The following is a 17,714-nucleotide window of genomic DNA, read 5'->3' as shown; positions in this document are numbered from 1 at the left end:
AAGGTGAGTGGGACAGTTCCCTTGCAAGACACCCCTTCCACCAATATTCAGTTTTTCTTGTGCTGGGTCTGGTCTTGTACAATATCTTCATCAGCGATCTTGACAAGGGGATTGTGGCCACCCTCAGCAAGTTTGCTGATGACACGATGTTGGGAGGATTGGCTGTCACACCTGAAGGCTGTGCTGCCATTCAGCGAGACCTGGACAGGCTGGAGAGCTGGGCAGTAAGAAACCAGATGAGGTTTAACAAAAGCAAGTGTAGAGTCCTGCACCAAGGAAGAAATAATTGCATGCACCAGGACAGGCTGGGGGAAGACCTTCTGAAGAGGAGCTCTGTTGAGAGGGACCTGGGCGTCCTGGCGGATAACAGGTTGGCCATGAGGCAGCAGTGTGCCCTTGTAGCCAGAAGGGCCATGGCATACTGGGGTGCATTAAAAAGAGCGTGTCCAGCAGGTCAAGGGAGTTGATCCTCCCCCTCTACTCTTCCTTGGTGAGGTCTCATCTGGAGCACTGTGTCCAGTTCTGGGCTCCCCAGTACAAAAAAGTCAGGGATCTCTTGGAAAGAGTCCAGCAGAGGGCCACAAAGGTGGTGATGTGCCTGGAGCATCTCCCCTACTCCTCAGAGAGACTAAGTGAGCTGGGTCTGTTTTGCCTTGAGAAAGAAGGCTGAGAGGGGATTTGATCCAGGTCTATAAATACCTGACGGGTGGGAGCCATAGTAGCGAGGCTGGTCTCTTTTCAGCAGTGCATGGGGACAGGACTTGGGGAAATGTGCTGAAACTTCATCATAGGAAGTTCCGCACGAATGTGCGCAAGAACTTCATTACGGTGAGGGTGACGGAGCACTGGATCCGGCTGCCCAGCTGGGAGGTGCTGGAATCTCCTTCTCTGGAGATATCCAAGTCCCACATGGAGGCCTACCTGTGCGACGTGGTATAGGGAGCCTGCTTTGGCAGGGGGATTGGATTCAATGTTCTCAAGAGGTCCCTTCCAAGCCCTACAATTCTGTGATTCTGTGATTCTGGCCCATAATGCACCCAATTCATTTGTGGATGCTGAGGTGCTAATTTCATCCCTTCCTTTTTGTCTTTCTGCAGAGAAACTGAAGGAGGACAACGGTGAGTGTGACTCTTCCCTTGCAAGCCCTACCTTCCACCAATATTCAGTTTCTCTGTCATTGTGTTGTGCTGGTGCTGTTACCATGTGTGGGGCAAATGGGAATGCAGAATGGGACTGTGGAGGGATGGCTGCAATTCAAATGCTACAGATTGTTGGTCCCCTGGCATCACAGTCTCCTGACATTAACACTGTGGCAATGAGTGGTGTAATTATTCTTGCACATAATGTGCCCAAAGCCTTTGCTGATGCTCAGGTGATAATTTCCCTCTTCCTTTTTGTCTTTATGCAGACACACTGGAGAAGGAGAAAGGTGAGTGGGACTGTTCCCTTGCAAACCATCCCATCCACCAATATTGAGTTTCTCTGTCATCGTGTTATGTTGGTGATGGCACCATGTGTGGAGTAAATGGGAATGTAGAAGGGGCTGTGGAGGGATGGCTGCCATTCAAAGGCTACTGATGGCCGTGCCCTTGCAACCCAGTCTCCTGAGATATACACTGTGGCAATGAGTGATGGCAGTATGTTGGAAAAGACCGCGGGAGACGTGCCTCATATATCATGGTCAACAGGTCTCAGTTTATTAGGTGTAACAGCATCTCGTTTATACAGTCAGTAATAAGCTCATACATATTGCAAAAGTAAAGCTCAAGATTGGTGGGTTATACATTACTTCATTTGACCTTTGTGGTTAGTCTTATGGTTACTTTTTCTTCATAGCTATGCCTTCACATTGCTACACATCTTGTTTTTCCCTGTAGGCCGTCCTTGTTTCTCGCTACATATTTTGTCCTTAGCTACATATCCTGTCTTTCACATCCTGATATCTCCTCATTGTTGCCACTAGTCACATACCTTCTCTTACAATTTAACTAATGGAATCTCATCATGTCCTTTCTCACGAAGCCACTCTGCACAAACACTCTCCAGAGCAGTATTCTTGCCCACAATGTGCCCAGAGCCTTTGTAGATGCTGGGGTTTAAGTTCCCCCCTTCCTTTTAGTCTTTCTGCAGAGAAGCTGAAGGAGGACAATGGTGAGTGGGACAGTTCCTTGCAAGCCATCCCTTCAACCAATATTGTGATTTCTCTGTCATAGTGTTGTGCTGGTGATGGTACAATGTGTGGAGGAAATGGGAATGCAGAAGGGGCTGTGAAGGGATGGTTGATATTCAAAGGCTACCAATGGCCATGCCCTTGCTACCCAGTCTCCTGAGATTAACACTGTAGCAATGAGTGGTAAAAGTATTCTTGCCCATAATGTGCTCAAACCATTTGAGGAAGCTCAGGTGATAATTTCCATCGTCCTTTTTGTCTTTCTGCAGAAACACTGGAGAAGAAGAATGGTGAGTGGGACTGTTCCCTTGCAAACCATCCCTTATACCAGTATTCAGGTTTATATGTCATTGTGTTGTGCTGGTGATGGTACTGTGTGTGGAGCCAATGCAAATGCAGAAGGAGCTGTGAAGGGTTGGCTGCCATTCAAAGGCTACCGATGGCCGGTACCCTGGCAACCCAGTCTCCTGAGATTAACACTGTGGCAATGAGTGGTGGAATTATACTTGCCCATACTGTGCCCAAAGCCTTTGTGGATGCTCAGGTGGTAATTTCCCTCTTCCTTTTTGTCTTTATGCAGACACACTGGAGAAGGAGAAAGGTGAGTGGGACTGTTCCCTTGCAAGCCATCCCTTCCACCAAAACTGAGATTTTTCACTCATTGTGATGTGCTTATGATGGTACCAATTGTGGAGCAAATGAGAATGCAGAAGTGGCTGTGAAGGGAAGGTTGATATTCCAAGGCTGCTGATGGCCGTGCCCTTGCAACCCAGTCTCCTGAGATTAACACTGTGGCAATTGAGTGGTGGAATTATTCTTGCCCATAATGTTCCCAAAGCCTTTGCTGATGCTGAAGTGCTAATTTCCCCCATTCCTTTTTTTCTTTCTGCAGAGACACTGGAGAAGAAGAATGGTGAGTGCGACTGTTCCCTCGCGAACCATCCCTTCCAATACTAAGACTTCTCACTCATCGTGTTGTGCTTATGATGGTACCATGTGTGGAGCAAATGGGAATGCAGAAGGGGCTGTGGAGGGATGGTTGATTTTCAAAGGCTACGGATGGCCGGTACCCTGGCAACCCAGTCTCCTGAGATTTACACCGTGGCAATGAGTCGTGGAATTATTCTTGCCCATAATGTTCCCAAAGCCTTTGCTGATGCTGAAGTGCTAATTTCCCCTATTCCTTTTTTTCTTTCTGCAGAGACACTGGAGAAGGACAATGGTGAGTGTGACTGTTCCCATGCAAGCCATCCCTTCCACCAAAACTGAGATTTCTCACTCATTGTGTTGTGCTGATGACGGTACCATGTGTGGAGCAAATGCGAATGCAGAATGGGCTCTGAAGGGATGGTTGATATTCAAAGGCTACTGTTGGCCGTGCCATTGCAACCCAGTCACCTGAGATTAACACTGTGGCAATGAGTGGTGGAATTATTCTGGGCCGTAATGTGCCCAGAGCCCTTGCTGATGCTGAGGTGCTAATTACCCTCTTCCTTTTTGTCTTTATGCAGACACACTGGAGAAGGAGAAAGGTGAGTGGGACTGTTCCCTTACAAACCATCCCATCCACCAATATTCAGATTCTCTGTCATCGTGTTGTGTTGGTGATGGCACCATGTGTGTAGTAAATGGGAATGTAGAAGGGGCTGTGAAGGGAAGGTTGATATTCAAAGGCTGCTGATGGCAAGGCCCTTGGCATCCCAGTCTTCTGAAATTAACACTGTGGCAATGAGTGGTGGAATTATTCTGGGCCATAATGTGCCCAGAGCCTTTGTGGATGCTGAGGTGCTAATTTTCCCTCTTCCTTTTTGTCTTTCTGCAGAGACCCTGGAGAAGGAGAAAGGTGAGTGGGACAGTTCCCTTGCAAGACACCCCTTCCACCAATATTCAGTTTTTCTTGTGCTGGGTCTGGTCTTGTACAATATCTTCATCAGCGATCTTGACAAGGGGATTGTGGCCACCCTCAGCAAGTTTGCTGATGACACGATGTTGGGAGGATTGGCTGTCACACCTGAAGGCTGTGCTGCCATTCAGCGAGACCTGGACAGGCTGGAGAGCTGGGCAGTAAGAAACCAGATGAGGTTTAACAAAAGCAAGTGTAGAGTCCTGCACCAAGGAAGAAATAATTGCATGCACCAGGACAGGCTGGGGGAAGACCTTCTGAAGAGGAGCTCTGTTGAGAGGGACCTGGGCGTCCTGGCGGATAACAGGTTGGCCATGAGGCAGCAGTGTGCCCTTGTAGCCAGAAGGGCCATGGCATACTGGGGTGCATTAAAAAGAGCGTGTCCAGCAGGTCAAGGGAGTTGATCCTCCCCCTCTACTCTTCCTTGGTGAGACCTCATCTGGAGCACTGTGTCCAGTTCTGGGCTCCCCAGTACAAAAAAGTCAGGGATCTCTTGGAAAGAGTCCAGCAGAGGGCCACAAAGGTGGTGATGTGCCTGGAGCATCTCCCCTACTCCTCAGAGAGACTAAGTGAGCTGGGTCTGTTTTGTCTTGAGAAAGAAGGCTGAGAGGGGATTTGATCCAGGTCTATAAATACCTGACGGGTGGGAGCCATAGTAGCGAGGCTGGTCTCTTTTCAGCAGTGCATGGGGACAGGACTTGGGGAAATGTGCTGAAACTTCATCATAGGAAGTTCCGCACGAATGTGCGCAAGAACTTCATTACGGTGAGGGTGACGGAGCACTGGATCCGGCTGCCCAGCTGGGAGGTGGTGGAGTCTCCTTCTCTGGAGATATCCAAGTCCCACATGGAGGCCTACCTGTGCGACGTGGTATAGGGAGCCTGCTTTGGCAGGGGGATTGGATTCAATGTTCTCAAGAGGTCCCTTCCAAGCCCTACAATTCTGTGATTCTGTGATTCTGGCCCATAATGCACCCAATTCATTTGTGGATGCTGAGGTGCTAATTTCATCCCTTCCTTTTTGTCTTTCTGCAGAGAAACTGAAGGAGGACAACGGTGAGTGTGACTCTTCCCTTGCAAGCCCTACCTTCCACCAATATTCAGTTTCTCTGTCATTGTGTTGTGCTGGTGCTGTTACCATGTGTGGGGCAAATGGGAATGCAGAATGGGACTGTGGAGGGATGGCTGCAATTCAAATGCTACAGATTGTTGGTCCCCTGGCATCACAGTCTCCTGAAATTAACACTGTGGCAATGTGTGGTGTAATTATTGTTGCCCATAATGTGCCCAAAGCCTTTGCTGATGCTCAAGTGATAATTTCCCTCTTCCTTTTTGTCTTTATGCAGACACACTGGAGAAGGAGAAAGGTGAGTGGGACTGTTCCCTTGCAAGCCATCCCTTCCACCAAAACTGAGATTTTTCACTCATTGTGATGTGCTTATGATGGTACCAATTGTGGAGCAAATGAGAATGCAGAAGTGGCTGTGAAGGGATGGTTGATATTCCAAGGCTGCTGATGGCCGTGCCCTTGCAACCCAGTCTCCTGAGATTAACACTGTGGCAATTGAGTGGTGGAATTATTCTTGCCCATAATGTGCCCAAACCCTTTGTGGATGCTCAGGTGATAATTTCCCTCTTCTTTTTTGTCTTTCTGCAGAGACACTGGAGATGGAGAAAAGTGAGTGGGACTGTTCCCTTGCAAGCCATTCCTTGCGCCAATACTGAGATTTCACACTCATCGTGTTGTGCTTATGATGGTACCGTGTGTGGAGCAAATGCGAATGCAGAAGTGGCTGTGAAGGGTTGGCTGCCATTCAAAGGCTACCGATGGCCGGTACCCTGGCAACCCAGTCTCCTGAGATTTACACCGTGGCAATGAGTGGTGGAATTATTCTTGCCCATAATGTGCCCAAAGCCTTTGTGGATGCTCTGGTGCTAACTTTCCCTCTTCCTTTTTGCCTTGGTGCAGAGACACTGGAGAAAGAGAAAGGTGAGTGGGACTGTTCCCTTGCAAACCATCCCTTCCACCAATATTCAGTTTCTCTGCCATTCAAAAGCTACTGATGGCCAGGCCCCTGGGATCCCAGTCTCCTGAGATTTACAATGTGGCAAAGAGTGGTGGAATTATTCTGCCCTATATTGTGCAGAAATGCCTTTGTGGATGCTGAGATGCTAATATCTTTCATCCTTTTTGTCTTTCTGCAGAGACACTGGAGAAGGAGAAAGGTGAGTGGGACTGTTCATTGAAAACCATCCCATCCACCAATATTCAGTTTATCTGTCATCGTGTTTTGTTGGTGATGGCACCATGTGTGTAGTAAATGGGAATGTAGAAGGGGCTGTGAAGAGAAGGTTGATATTCAAAGGCTACTGATGGCCGTGCCCTTGCAACCCAGTCTCCTAAGATTTACACTGTGGCATTGAGTAGCGTATTTATTCTTGCCCATAATGTGCCCAAGGCTCTTGTGTATGCTGAGTTGCTATGTTCAACTCTTCCTTTTTTGTGTTTCTGCAGAGAGATTGGAGATGAAGAATGGTGAGTGGGACTGTTCCCTTGCAGACCATCCCTTGCGCCAATATTGAGATTTCACACTCATCGTGTTGTGCTTATGATGGTACCGTGTGTGGAGCAAATGTGAATGCAGAAGTGGCTGTGAAGGGTTGGCTGCCATTCAAAGGCTACCGATGGCCGGTACCCTGGCAACCCAGTCTCCTGAGATTTACAACGTGGCAATGCGTGGTGGAATTATTCTTGCCCATAATGTGCCCAAAGCCTTTGTGGATGCTCTGGTGCTAAGTTCAAACTTTCCTTTTTGTCTTTCTGCAGAGACACTGAAGAAGGACAATGGTGAGTGTGACTGTTCCCATGCAAGCCATCCCTTCCACCAAAACTGAGATTTCTCACTCATTGTGTTGTGCTGATGACGGTACCATGTGTGGAGCAAATGCGAATGCAGAATGGGCTCTGAAGGGATGGTTGATATTCAAAGGCTACTGTTGGCCGTGCCATTGCAACCCAGTCACCTGAGATTAACACTGTGGCAATGAGTGGTGGAATTATTCTGGGCCGTAATGTGCCCAGAGCCCTTGCTGATGCTGAGGTGCTAATTACCCTCTTCCTTTTTGTCTTTATGCAGACACATTGGAGAAAAAGAAAGGTGAGTGGGACTGTTCCCTTACAAACCATCCCATCCACCAATATTCAGTTTCTCTGTCATTGTGTTGTGCTGGTGCTGTTACCATGTGTGGGGCAAATGGGAATGCAGAATGGGACTGTGGAGGGATGGCTGCAATTCAAATGCTACAGATTGTTGGTCCCCTGGCATCACAGTCTCCTGACATTAACACTGTGGCAATGAGTGGTGTAATTATTCTTGCACATAATGTGCCCAAAGCCTTTGCTGATGCTCAGGTGATAATTTCCCTCTTCCTTTTTGTCTTTATGCAGACACACTGGAGAAGAAGAATGGTGAGTGGGACTGTTCCCTTACAAACCATCCCATCCACCAATATTGAGTTTCTCTGTCATCGTGTTATGTTGGTGATGGCACCATGTGTGGAGTAAATGGGAATGTAGAAGGGGCTGTGGAGGGATGGCTGCCATTCAAAGGCTACTGATGGCCGTGCCCTTGCAACCCAGTCTCCTGAGATATACACTGTGGCAATGAGTGATGGCAGTATTCTTGCCCACAATGTGCCCAGAGCCTTTGTAGATGCTGGGGTTTATGTTCCACCCTTCCTTTTAGTCTTTCTGCAGAGAAGCTGAAGGAGGACAATGGTGAGTGGGACAGTTCCTTGCAAGCCATCCCTTCAACCAATATTGTGATTTCTCTGTCATAGTGTTGTGCTGGTGATGGTACAATGTGTGGAGGAAATGGGAATGCAGAAGGGGCTGTGAAGGGATGGTTGATATTCAAAGGCTACCAATGGCCATGCCCTTGCTACCCAGTCTCCTGAGATTAACACTGTAGCAATGAGTGGTAAAAGTATTCTTGCCCATAATGTGCTCAAACCATTTGAGGAAGCTCAGGTGATAATTTCCATCTTCCTTTTTGTCTTTCTGCAGAAACACTGGAGAAGAAGAATGGTGAGTGGGACTGTTCCCTTGCAAACCATCCCTTATACCAGTATTCAGGTTTATATGTCATTGTGTTGTGCTGGTGATGGTACTGTGTGTGGAGCCAATGCGAATGCAGAAGGAGCTGTGAAGGGTTGGCTGCCATTCAAAGGCTACCGATGGCCGGTACCCTGGCAACCCAGTCTCCTGAGATTAACACTGTGGCAATGAGTGGTGGAATTATACTTGCCCATACTGTGCCCAAAGCCTTTGTGGATGCTCAGGTGGTAATTTCCCTCTTCCTTTTTGTCTTTATGCAGACACACTGGAGAAGGAGAAAGGTGAGTGGGACTGTTCCCTTGCAAGCCATCCCTTCCACCAAAACTGAGATTTTTCACTCATTGTGCTGTGCTTATGATGGTACCAATTGTGGAGCAAATGAGAATGCAGAAGTGGCTGTGAAGGGATGGTTGATATTCCAAGGCTGCTGATGGCCGTGCCCTTGCAACCCAGTCTCCTGAGATAAACACTGTGGCAATTGAGTGGTGGAATTATTCTTGCCCATAATGTGCCCAAACCCTTTGTGGATGCTCAGGTGATAATTTCCCTCTTCTTTTTTGTCTTTCTGCAGAGACACTGGAGATGGAGAAAAGTGAGTGGGACTGTTGCCTTGCAGACCATCCCTTGCGCCAATACTGAGATTTCACACTCATCGTGTTGTGCTTATGATGGTACCGTGTGTGGAGCAAATGCGAATGCAGAAGTGGCTGTGAAGGTTTGGCTGCCATTCCAAGGCTACGGATGGCCGGTACCCTGGCAACCCAGTCTCCTGAGATTTACACCGTGGCAATGAGTGGTGGAATTATTCTTGCCCATAATGTGCCCAAAGCCTTTGTGGATGCTCTGGTGCTAACTTTCCCTCTTCCTTTTTGCCTTGGTGCAGAGACACTGGAGAAAGAGAAAGGTGAGTGGGACTGTTCCCTTGCAAACCATCCCTTCCACCAATATTCAGTTTCTCTGCCATTCAAAAGCTACTGATGGCCAGGCCCCTGGGATCCCAGTCTCCTGAGATTTACATTGTGGCAAAGAGTGGTGGAATTATTCTGCCCTATATTGTGCAGAAATGCCTTTGTGGATGCTGAGATGCTAATATCTTTCATCCTTTTTGTCTTTCTGCAGAGACACTGGAGAAGGAGAAAGGTGAGTGGGACTGTTCATTGAAAACCATCCCATCCACCAATATTCAGTTTATCTGTCATCGTGTTTTGTTGGTGATGGCACCATGTGTGTAGTAAATGGGAATGTAGAAGGGGCTGTGAAGAGAAGGTTGATATTCAAAGGCGACTGATGGCCAGGCCCTTGGCATCCCAGTCTCCTGAGATTAACACCGTGGCAATGAGTGGTGGAATGATTCTGGCCCATAATGTGCCCAAATCCTTTGTGGATGCTGAGGTGCTAAGTTCAACCCTTCCTTTTTGTCTTTCTGCAGAGAAACTGAAGAAGGACAATGGTGAGTGTGACTGTTCCCTTGCCAGCCATCCCTTCCACCAAAACTGAGATTTCTCAGTCATTTTGTTGTGCTGGTGATGGTACCAATTGTGGAGACCAATGTGAATGTTGAATGGGCTGTGAAGGGATGGTTGATATTCAAAGGCTACTGATGGCCGTGCCCTTGCAACCCAGTCTCCTAAGATTTACACTGTGGCATTGAGTAGCGTATTTATTCTTGCCCATAATGTGCCCAAGGCTCTTGTGTATGCTGAGTTGCTATGTTCAACTCTTCCTTTTTTGTGTTTCTGCAGAGAGATTGGAGATGAAGAATGGTGAGTGGGACTGTTCCCTTGCAGACCATCCCTTGCGCCAATACTGAGATTTCACACTCATCGTGTTGTGCTTATGATGGTACCGTGTGTGGAGCAAATGTGAATGCAGAAGTGGCTGTGAAGGGTTGGCTGCCATTCAAAGGCTACCGATGGCCGGTACCCTGGCAACCCAGTCTCCTGAGATTTACACCGTGGCAATGAGTGGTGGAATTATTCTTGCCCATAATGTGCCCAAAGCCTTTGTGGATGCTCTGGTGCTAAGTTCAAACTTTCCTTTTTGTCTTTCTGCAGAGACACTGAAGAAGGACAATGGTGAGTGTGACTGTTCCCATGCAAGCCATCCCTTCCACCAAAACTGAGATTTCTCACTCATTGTGTTGTGCTGATGACGGTACCATGTGTGGAGCAAATGCGAATGCAGAATGGGCTCTGAAGGGATGGTTGATATTCAAAGGCTACTGTTGGCCGTGCCATTGCAACCCAGTCACCTGAGATTAACACTGTGGCAATGAGTGGTGGAATTATTCTGGGCCGTAATGTGCCCAGAGCCCTTGCTGATGCTGAGGTGCTAATTACCCTCTTCCTTTTTGTCTTTATGCAGACACATTGGAGAAAAAGAAAGGTGAGTGGGACTGTTCCCTTACAAACCATACCTTCCACCAATATTCAGTTTCTCTGTCATTGTGTTGTGCTGGTGCTGTTACCATGTGTGGGGCAAATGGGAATGCAGAATGGGACTGTGGAGGGATGGCTGCAATTCAAATGCTACAGATTGTTGGTCCCCTGGCATCACAGTCTCCTGACATTAACACTGTGGCAATGAGTGGTGTAATTATTCTTGCACATAATGTGCCCAAAGCCTTTGCTGATGCTCAGGTGATAATTTCCCTCTTCCTTTTTGTCTTTATGCAGACACACTGGAGAAGAAGAATGGTGAGTGGGACTGTTCCCTTACAAACCATCCCATCCACCAATATTGAGTTTCTCTGTCATCGTGTTATGTTGGTGATGGCACCATGTGTGGAGTAAATGGGAATGTAGAAGGGGCTGTGGAGGGATGGCTGCCATTCAAAGGCTACTGATGGCCGTGCCCTTGCAACCCAGTCTCCTGAGATATACACTGTGGCAATGAGTGATGGCAGTATTCTTGCCCACAATGTGCCCAGAGCCTTTGTAGATGCTGGGGTTTAAGTTCCCCCCTTCCTTTTAGTCTTTCTGCAGAGAAGCTGAAGGAGGACAATGGTGAGTGGGACAGTTCCTTGCAAGCCATCCCTTCAACCAATACTGTGATTTCTCTGTCATAGTGTTGTGCTGGTGATGGTACAATGTGTGGAGGAAATGGGAATGCAGAAGGGGCTGTGAAGGGATGGTTGATATTCAAAGGCTACCAATGGCCATGCCCTTGCTACCCAGTCTCCTGAGATTAACACTGTAGCAATGAGTGGTAAAAGTATTCTTGCCCATAATGTGCTCAAACCATTTGAGGAAGCTCAGGTGATAATTTCCATCTTCCTTTTTGTCTTTCTGCAGAAACACTGGAGAAGAAGAATGGTGAGTGGGACTGTTCCCTTGCAAACCATCCCTTATACCAGTATTCAGGTTTATATGTCATTGTGTTGTGCTGGTGATGGTACTGTGTGTGGAGCCAATGCGAATGCAGAAGGAGCTGTGAAGGGTTGGCTGCCATTCAAAGGCTACCGATGGCCGGTACCCTGGCAACCCAGTCTCCTGAGATTAACACTGTGGCAATGAGTGGTGGAATTATACTTGACCATACTGTGCCCAAAGCCTTTGTGGATGCTCAGGTGATAATTTCCTTCTTCCTTTTTGTCTTTCTGCAGAGACACTGAAGAAGGAGAAAGGTGAGTGGGACGGTTCCCTTGCAAGCCATCCCTTCCACCAAAACTGAGATTTTTCACTCATTGTGATGTGCTTATGATGGTACCAATTGTGGAGCAAATGAGAATGCAGAAGTGGCTGTGAAGGGATGGTTGATATTCAAAGGCTACTGATGGCCGTGCCCTTGCAACCCTGTCTCCTGAAATTAACACTGTGGCAATGAGTGGTGTAATTATTCTTGCCTATAATGTGCCCAAAGCCTTTGTGGATGCTCAGGTGATAATTTCCTTCTTCCTTTTTGTCTTTCTGTAGAGACACTGGAGAAGAAGAATGGTGAGTGGAACTGTACCCTTGCAGGCCATCCCTTCCACCAATACTGAGATTTCTCACTCATGGTGTTGTGCTGAAGATGGTACCATGTGTGGAGGAAATGGGAATGCAGAAGGGGCTGTGAAGGGATGGTTTATAATCAAAGGCTACCAATGGCTGGGCCCCTGGCATCCCAGTCTCCTGAGATTTACACTGAAGCAATGAGTGGTAAAAGTATTCAAGGCCATAATGTGCCCAAAGCCTTTGTGGATGCTGAGGTGCTAATTTCCCTCTTCGTTTTTGTCTTTCTGCAGAGACACTGGAGAAGGAGAAAGGTGAGTGAGACTGTTTCCTTGCAAACCATCCCTTCCACCAATATTCAGTTTCTCAGTAACTGTGTTGTGATGGTGATGATACTATGTGTGGGGCAAATGGGAGTGCAGAAGGGGCTGTGGAGGGATGGTTGCAATTCAAATGCTACCGATGGCCGGTCCCCTGGCAACCCAGTCTCCTGAGATTTACACCGTGGCAAAGCGTGTTGGAATTATTCTGGGTCATAATGTGCCCAGAGCCTTTGTGGATGCCGAGGTGCTAATTTCCCTCTTCCCCTTTGTCTTTCTGCAGAGACACTGGAGAAGAAGAATGGTGAGTGGGAGTGTTCCCTTGCAAGACACCCCTTCCACCAACATCCAGGTTTCTCTGTCATCATGTTGTGTTGGTGATGGCACCATGTGCCGAGTAAATGGGAATGTAGAAGGGGCTGTGAAGGGAAGGTTGATATTCAAAGGCTACTGATTGCCAGGCCCTTGGCAACCCAGTCTCCTGAGATAAACACTGTGGCAATGAGTGGTGGAATTATTCTTGCCCATAATGTTCCCAAAGCCTTTGCTGATGCTGAAGTGCTAATTTCCCCCATTCCTTTTTTTCTTTCTGCAGAGACACTGGAGAAGAAGAATGGTGAGTGCGACTGTTCCCTCGCGAACCATCCCTTCCAATACTAAGACTTCTCACTCATCGTGTTGTGCTTATGATGGTACCATGTGTGGAGCAAATGGGAATGCAGAAGGGGCTGTGGAGGGATGGTTGATTTTCAAAGGCTACGGATGGCCGGTACCCTGGCAACCCAGTCTCCTGAGATTTACACCGTGGCAATGAGTCGTGGAATTATTCTTGCCCATAATGTTCCCAAAGCCTTTGCTGATGCTGAAGTGCTAATTTCCCCTATTCCTTTTTTTCTTTCTGCAGAGACACTGGAGAAGGACAATGGTGAGTGTGACTGTTCCCATGCAAGCCATCCCTTCCACCAAAACTGAGATTTCTCACTCATTGTGTTGTGCTGATGACGGTACCATGTGTGGAGCAAATGAGAATGCAGATCGGGCTCTGAAGGGATGGTTGATATTCAAAGTCTACTTTTGGCCTTGCCATTGCAACCCAGTCACCTGAGATTAACACTGTGGCAATGAGTGGTGGAATTATTCTGGGCCATAATGTGCCCAGAGCCCTTGCTGATGCTCAGGTGATAATTACCCTCTTCCTTTTTGTCTTTATGCAGACACACTGGAGAAGGAGAAAGGTGAGTGGGACTGTTCCCTTACAAACCATCCCATCCACCAATATTCAGTTTCTCTGTCATCGTGTTGTGTTGGTGATGGCACCATGTGTGGAGTAAATGGGATTGTAGAAATGGCTGTGAAGGGATGGTTGATATTCAAAGGCTACTGATGGCAAGGCCCTTGGCATCCCAGTCTCCTGAAATTAACATTGTGGCAATGAGTGGTGGAATTATTCTGGGCCATAATGTGCCCAGAGCCTTTGTGGATGCTGAGGTCTTAATTTCCCTCTTCCTTTTTGTCTTTCTGCAGAGACCCTGGAGAAGGAGAAAGGTGAGTGGGACAGTTCCCTTGCAAGACACCCCTTCCACCAACATTCAGTTTTTCTTGTGCTGGGTCTGGTCTTGTACAACATCTTCATCAGCGACCTTGACAAGTGGATTGTGGCCACCCTCAGCAAGTTTGCTGATGACACGGTGTTGGGAGGATTGGCTGACACGCCTGAAGGCTGTGCTGCCATTCAGCGAGACCTGGACAGGCTGGAGAGCTGGGCAGTAAGAAACCAGATGAGGTTTAACAAAAGCAAGTGTAGAGTCTTGCACCAAGGAAGAAATAATTGCATGCACCAGGACAGGCTGGGGGAAGAGCTGCTGGAGAGGAGCTCTGCTGAGAGGGACCTGGGCGTCCTGGCGGATAACAGGTTGGCTATGAGCCAGCAGTGTGCCCTTGTAGCCAGAAGGGCCATGGCATACTGGGGTGCATTAAAAAGAGCGTGTCCTGCAGGTCAAGGGAGTTGATCCTCCCCCTCTACTCTTACTTGGTGAGGTCTCATCTGGAGCACTGTATCCAGTTCTGGGCTCCCCAGTACAAAAAATTCATGGATCTCTTGGAAAGAGTCCAGCGGAGGGCCACAAAGATGGTGATGTGCCTGGAGCATCTCCCCTATGAGGAGAGACTAAGTGAACTGGGTCTGTTTTGCCTTGAGAAAGAAGGCTGAGAGGGGATTTGATCCAGGTCTATAAATACCTGACGGGTGGGAGCCATAGTAGCGAGGCTGGTCTCTTTTCAGCAGTGCATGGGGACAGGACTTGGGGAAATGTGCTGAAACTTCATCATAGGAAGTTCTGCATGAATGTGCGCAAGAACTTCTTTACGGTGAGGGTGACGGAGCACTGGATCCGGCTGCCCAGCTGGGAGGTGGTGGAGTCTCCTCTGGAGATATTCAAGTCCCGCCCGGACGCCAACCTCTGCGACGTGGTGTAGGGAGCCTGCTTTGGCAGGGGGATTGGACTCAATGTTCTCAAGAGGTCCCTTCCAACCCCTACAATTCTGTGATTCTGTGATTCAGGTCCATACTTTGCCCATAGCCTTTGTGGATGCTGAGTTGCTAAGTTCTCCCTTTCCTTTTTGTCTTTCTGCAGTGACACTGGAGAAGGAGAAAGGTTAGTGCTACAGTTTCCTTGCAAACCATCCCTTCCACCAATTTTCAGGTTTCTCGTTCATCGTGTTATGCTGGTGATGGTACCATGTGTGGAGCAAATGGGAATGCAGAAGGGGCTGTGGAGGGATGGCTGCCATTCAAAGGCTACTGATGGCCGGTCCCTTGGCATCCCAGTCTCCAGAGATTAACATTTTGACAATGAGTGGTGAAATTATTCTTTCCTATTTTGTGCCCAAATGCCTTTGTGGACGCTGAGGTGCTAAGTTTCCCCCTTCTTTTTGTCTTTCTGCAGAGACACTGATGAAGGAGAATGGTGAGTGGGACTGTTCCCTTGCAACCCATCTGGGTGAATTCCAGCATCGAAAAATACCCCCAGTGATCTCTGTTTGTCTTATAGGTTACACAGAAAAATGCCCTTGTGAGTTTTTAATATCTCCAAAGATGTTGACTCTCTGGGCTCTGTCATGGGCACAATAGCTTTTGGCTCTTCCTTTTAGTTGTGTGGGATCCCACTGAAGTTTTGTACTCACTGTTTAACTCACAGTTGTGTAATCAGCTGATGGTTTCCTAGTTTCAAATTTTCTTGTTCTTTGACATGGAAGATAATCATCATAAAATGGTTTCATTACCCGCAGAACAGGCAAGCAATAACACAAGTGCTTGACCGTCTGCCAGTAGCATGGGCTGCTAAGTCACTGGAGGCTAGAATTCCTTAATTCCTTAAAAAAAAAAAAAAAAAAATTTCTTCCTTTCTTCCTTTCTTTGTTTCCTGTAGAGTTATTGCGTATACAAAGATATAAAGGTAAGAAAAATCCCATTCTGAATCCCACCTCTTAAAGCTTTAATGACCTTTAAAAATAAACTCAACTAACTGTAATCAGGCCATTTTTTTTCTGTAACTAACAACACAGCAAGAACTTATGTTGAATCTTTCCATTATCCATTTGCTGTCCTAGAAAGATCTCAATATTTTTTGTTCTTCCAGGATGCAAAACAGAATTGTTTCTTCTAAAAGAGTATAGAGGTTTGGTCTTTATGAGAAAGAGAAGTTTGTTTCAGGGTGTTCAGCTAGAGCAGCACTACTGCTAAGTGTACACAAACCTGCTGATTTTATCATGCAGCCTTGGTGAATGGAATTAATTATTCCTTATTCCCTTGCAAGAAGATTTAGGGATTCTGGTTTTGTTCAAAGAGGAGTTGTGTTCCAAAGCATGGCTCTAATTCTCTGGTCCCTTCCTTGCTGTTGAACGATTCCTTAATCGAAAGGTTATAATGTCCTTCATAGGATCAACCAATAGAAAGTCTGAGAGCAATAAACCTCTTGTAATTTAGTACTTAAGAAATTGCCTTATTATTGCAGTTGATGTCACCCTCAATGCTGACTCAGCTCATCCTAGACTGCAAGTGTCTGAAGATGGGAAGAGTGTAACAGACACTGGTGTGATCAGAAAGGTGCCCAGCAAGGAGGAGAGATTCGATTCCCACACTTTTCTGTTGGCCAAGGAAGGTTACACATCAGGGAAGCATTATTGGGAAGTGGATGTTGGAAAGAAGCGCAACTGGAACTTGGGTGTTGCCCAGGAGACTGTGCCACGAAAAGAGACAGTGGCTCTGTCCCCTAAGAATGGTTTCTGGGTCATAGGGTTAGCAGATGGGCAAGAGTATTGGGCCTACTCAGATCCTTGGACCCGTTTAACTGTGAGTGGCAGACCACAGAAGATTGGGATCTTCCTGGACATCTCATCCAAGAAGTTGTCATTCTTCAGTGTTCATCAGAAAAAAGTGCTGTACACTTTTACCTCTGTTAATCATCACAGCCAGAACGTGAGGCTTTTTCCTTTCTTCTCTACAGGTTCAGCTGCAACCAGTTCTGACACTGAGCCTCTAAGAATTGTACGGGGGTTTGATGATGATGACAAGTGAATGGTTGAAGTGAAAATGCATGGCTAATTAATGACTGAAATCCAGAGTCTGAGGTCAGACTACACTATATTCAGCCCCATGCTTTGTTGAAACTTCTTTGTTCTTTGTTGAAACACTGGAACTACATCATCATGTATACATTCACAAGTCAAACAACGATCTGCATGTTTGCTTTTAATGTGAAGAATAGAATCAATATTTTCCCAGACTGATTTGCTGCTGTTCTTTCCATGACTTTCTTTCTACACAGCCTCACAGCAGGCCTTTTCTAAAGGGTTATGTCCTGGAGTTGGGCATACCATGCATGAAGACAAAATTTAAAAGCTTTTATTGAAAAGTAAAGTTCTTCATGTGATTTCATTACCGTATCTCCAGTAAGGATAATGTTTTGCTGTAATGTAGTCCTATATTTGACCACGTTAGTATGATAACCATAATCAAATGAAAGGCTGTTTTGAGCTTTTGGTTTTACCAATGGGGAAATGCGAGGCGTGGTATTTTCCCTCCTGTCATATCTACGTGACCTTCAAAGATGAAGGGACAAGTTTACAAATCTCTCATGCTCCACCTTGGAGCTGTAGCTTGGAGACAGATGGGCATCTGCTAGGTGTTTATTACTTGTTAGATAGCAGTCACCTAGCATGAGAAACAAGAGCCATGGGAATAAAAGGAGGGGAGAATCTGGTCCCACCTCATC

This window comes from Excalfactoria chinensis, chromosome 29 (genome assembly GCF_039878825.1).
Source record: "Excalfactoria chinensis isolate bCotChi1 chromosome 29, bCotChi1.hap2, whole genome shotgun sequence".
In the NCBI taxonomy this organism is placed as follows: domain Eukaryota; kingdom Metazoa; phylum Chordata; class Aves; order Galliformes; family Phasianidae; genus Excalfactoria; species Excalfactoria chinensis.
This window is presented reverse-complemented; position numbering follows the sequence as displayed.